This window comes from Porites lutea, chromosome 6 (genome assembly GCF_958299795.1).
Source record: "Porites lutea chromosome 6, jaPorLute2.1, whole genome shotgun sequence".
NCBI lineage: Eukaryota > Metazoa > Cnidaria > Anthozoa > Scleractinia > Poritidae > Porites > Porites lutea.
The window spans coordinates 31,817,824-31,821,823 of record NC_133206.1 but is presented as its reverse complement, the minus strand read 5'-3'; the positions used below and the strand labels follow the sequence as shown (position 1 = coordinate 31,821,823).

Genomic DNA, 4,000 nt, shown 5'->3' with positions numbered 1-4,000 from the left:
CTAACATTTTTTTTGGTGTGAAAGGCATGTTTTATTATGTAACCATAGCAACCATGATATTTTCACATTATGAAGATAACAGTCACATTATTTAGTTGACAAGACATGCAAAAAATTCAAATTCTATGACTGGTGTTTCTCATAATTTTTCTCAAGCTTGTTCATCCTCATTTGGTGATTGTCACCTAAAAATACCCGTAATTGGCCTATTTCAATGGATCCTGTACAGTAAATAGTTTTACTGGAGTTTTTAGTAGTAGCAGTCATAGCAGTTGCAAGCCAAGTCGCAAGCAGTCATCGCATTTAAACAACACGCAAAGTCTTCTAGCCTGCGCGCAGACGAAATTAAACTCTGGTTAACTCCATCTGCGAAACAGCGCCGAAATCCTTGTTCTGGACTTCCAGCTGTGTACCCAGATTTGAGTACGCGCCACGATTGGCCAGTGAAAAAGGCCTTTGTTTTGTTTGTCGCGATCACCAATCAGGTTGAAGCGAAATTCGAAACGCACTTCTGGTAATTCGTTGAGTCCGTTGGGGGTCCAGAACAAGGATCTCTGCGCTGCTTCGCAGACGGTACTAATCAGAGTTTAGTTATTGTCTGCACGCAGGCTAAAAGTCTTGCAGATACTGATGATAATAGATGTAGTAGGTGGTCAGCCTAAGGACAACCTTGGAAAATTAATGTGTATCTGGCAAGCTCTTTCTACAGTCCCCTTTCGAGCCTCGTAGTAAAAAAAGCAAGAGACAATCAGGGTTGTCATTAAGAGCCGGGGGCCGGGGATTTCCCTGGCTACTAAGAGAGTGACCCCCGGCTACTTTTATTGGAAAATAGAAGAAAAATAGAACCAAAAGAAATCCCTAGCAGTTTGATTCCCTGCCTACTTGTTGTATTTACCCGGCAACTTGAAATCTTAGTGACAACCTTGACAATGAAGGTATGGGACTTAATTATTTGCTTGCTTGCTCTTTGAAATTAGTTGATTTTTGTTATTTCTTTATATTATATAGGTGCAATTTCGTATAATCCGTTCCTTATATGAAAATGACGCACACAATATTGTTTAATGACCAGCTTTTGTACTCACTAGAAATTCACGTTGGAATGTGATGCACTTTTCCAAAACAAAATTAATGATAGTTATCTGAATCAAGAATGTTCTGTACTAGGCAACAGCAGTACTTTTAAATGTACTTGCCTTTTTGCTGATTTTTGTTGTCTTTTCAGTTACCACAGCCAGACCAAAAAACTGCAGCATCACTTGTTTAACAACTTTCAGTCTTTATAGTGAGGAAAACTCCAGCGGTTGAGATGTGCTTTTCCCAGTATTTCAGGTATTTGAACATTTGTTTGGGAGAAACACGGATGAAACTTCGGCATCCTGCACGTAAAATCAACAGAAGACATGATTCGAACTCTCTTTCAATTAAGAATTTGTAGCAGTGTCCAGTTTGGTGCGTGCCTTCTCCATTGTTCTTCGCATTAGCATTTAGCAGTTTTCATTAGCATATAAGAAACGAGTTATATGAATTCTCTCTATTTAAAGGAAATCAGTGGCCCAAAAAGGGATCCAAAAGAGGATCCAGTTATGTCTACACCCATGTAGGATGTGTTACCTACCTCTTCATGATTAATCCACACTTTTAGTTCAGGTTTGCATGCCGCTGGCCTCTGAGGATTACATGCGTCATGTTCAATTTGCCATGCACAGACATTTCTCTGGAAAATTAAGTGTGTTTTTTACTATCAGCTTATCACTTCTATTTAGTGTTAAGTTACAATTACTGACTAAAATAAAATATTTAATACTAACTTCAAAAAGAAACTAAAACTTCACTTTTTAAGCCTAAATTGAACTAGCGCAGGATTCTCATAGCTTATTGTTAGTTTATTTGTCACTACTTAAGAACTGTTATAGGACTGTTATAGGACTGCATGCATGTAAACTTATTTAATTTCAGTTTTGTATCTTGTTTTAGTTTTGTAGTTTAGCCTACAGTCTTCATTTCTATATAAAATAATTTCTGTCATTCTGACCACAGGCCGTATAAGCCCCCGGCTTTGGCTTTACTGCGCAGGGGCAGATCCAGGATTTTTTTTAGGAGGGGGTGCGCTCGTCTCTTGCTCTCTTCAACACCAATAAAGCACATCGTTTTTTTTTTTTGGAAGAATACCAATTGTATTAGAAAACCGCAGGTCATCTCAGGGGAGGGTGCGCACCCCCTGCACCCTCCCCCTAGATCCGCCCTTGCTGCGTTTGTACTATATGAGCGATGGAATAATAAAGTTAAAGTTAAAGTTAAGTTAAGGTAACCCAGGTTTCTGCATCAGATTTATTCTGTTTATCTAGAGAATTACTGTAGATGACTGACTGAAGACTCGTGCCTTCGGCTCTCATATTAGCTCCTTTGGGGTTGTAAAAACCTCCCAATTTTCCCTCAGAAGGGGTTGGAATGTCTCTTACTTTAGCCTCACCTGCTCAAACGGCCCAGGTAGTTGTCACTCTGCAGCTACACTGGACACTGAACTCACGTGAAGTACCTGAAAAACAAGTAAACAATACAGACATTGAAAAACTGCCTCGTTTCTCAATTCCTCAAGAAACATCAAAGTTTTTAAACCCTTTTACGGTTCACTAAGCACCTTTTCAATAGTGCGTTTCCCTCTTAAAGGTAGACTTGAATCCGTACAAAATCCGAAACCTTTCAGCGAACATCGACTTCGATCGACTCCGCCATGTTTGCTTTTGGTTTCCAGTTCGGCTAGTAAGCCGCCAAAAAACGTCGGTTACTCGAGCAAGATTTTCCCTACAAAAAGTCATTTTGTCTTTTGCAAAAGGACTTTATGAAGTCCTCCATGGACAACCGGACTGAAAAGTGGACACGCAACGAATTAGGCTACTTGGGCTTGTTGCAGCTTGTTGCTTCTGCATTAAACGGTTTACTGTCGGTATTGACCGGGAGTGAAGACTCAGGGGTGAATGCATTGAAACAACACCGACAATATAAATATTAAAGGTTACCTGACATATTCTCTTCGTTCCGTGGAAACGTTTCGTCGGACATGACAAGTTACAGTTGCAAATGGAGCCATGCCACGTGCGTCTTCGGCTCGAAACCAAAGCGACAAGGAATCGTACGTTGTGTAAACTTCATGAGGTGTCCTTGGGGGTTGTGGCCCACAGGATTTTAATTGCTGGACACGGGCACACCAATCACAAACAAGCATTATGCGTGCAACACTCAAAATCACACAAACAGTTTTTTTTTTGGAAAAATCCCAAATTTTCGCCTTTTTTAACTTGTTGTTTTTATAGTCTGGAAAGGCTTTTGTTTCTTTCTAGAATATTCTCAGACACATTTTTCTTGTCTTTTTTGCCTATGTTAAAAAGATGGAAAAATTGCCAATTTTTGACTAAAACCAGTGACGACCCCTTTGGAAAAATCCCAAATTTTTGACCTTTTAACTTTTTAACTTGTTGTTTTTATAGTCTGGAAAGGCTTTTTTTTCTTTCTAGAATACTCTCAAACACACTTTGCTGGGCTATTTTGTCTATATTTCTGTTATGAAGTAGTCTTGTGGTTATTTTTTGATATTATTATCATAAGGATTTTTGATGACAGTTCTGTTTGTTCTTTGTTCTTCTCGTGATTTAAGTTTGGTTATGTTTGGGTTTGAGAATCAAGGTTAACCAATATATGCGTTAACAGGTTTTTGAGTGTTATTACCTTTTTAATGGGTTTGTCGACAGAAGTGTCATCAAGCTTGGGGTTTAATTAAGTTTGATTGTCAGTTTTTAAGTGGGTACGTTTTGGGACCATTGCTGACCTTGCTTATTACCTACATCAGAGTTCCTGTTTTGGTTTAAGGTTTAGCCTCGTGGATTTAGCTGTCGAGCTTTCATTGGTTTTCTTGTAGGATTGTTTATTCCACTTTTGTTAACAACGGGAAATTCGTTAGAAGTCATTCGGAATAGCTTTCGTAACTCTCATGATCAGCAAG

General features: G+C 39.0%; 2 long non-coding RNA genes across 2 annotated transcripts in view; both read right to left on the bottom strand.

The window, feature by feature from the left end:
* The window catches only part of LOC140941010 (uncharacterized), a 10,045-nt gene extending 8,325 nt beyond the window's left edge, over positions 1-1,720 (bottom strand). The window contains exon 1 of the long non-coding RNA XR_012166412.1: positions 1,619-1,720. This is a non-coding gene — a long non-coding RNA (uncharacterized lncRNA). The remainder of the gene's footprint in view (positions 1-1,618) is intronic.
* LOC140941009 (uncharacterized) overlaps positions 1-3,131 on the bottom strand; it is a 141,204-nt gene extending 138,073 nt beyond the window's left edge. Inside the window, exons 1-2 of the long non-coding RNA XR_012166410.1 lie at positions 3,021-3,131; positions 2,474-2,539 (exon numbers count right to left, since the gene is read on the bottom strand). This is a non-coding gene — a long non-coding RNA (uncharacterized lncRNA). The remainder of the gene's footprint in view (positions 1-2,473; positions 2,540-3,020) is intronic.
* Positions 3,132-4,000: the final 869 nt, after the last annotated feature.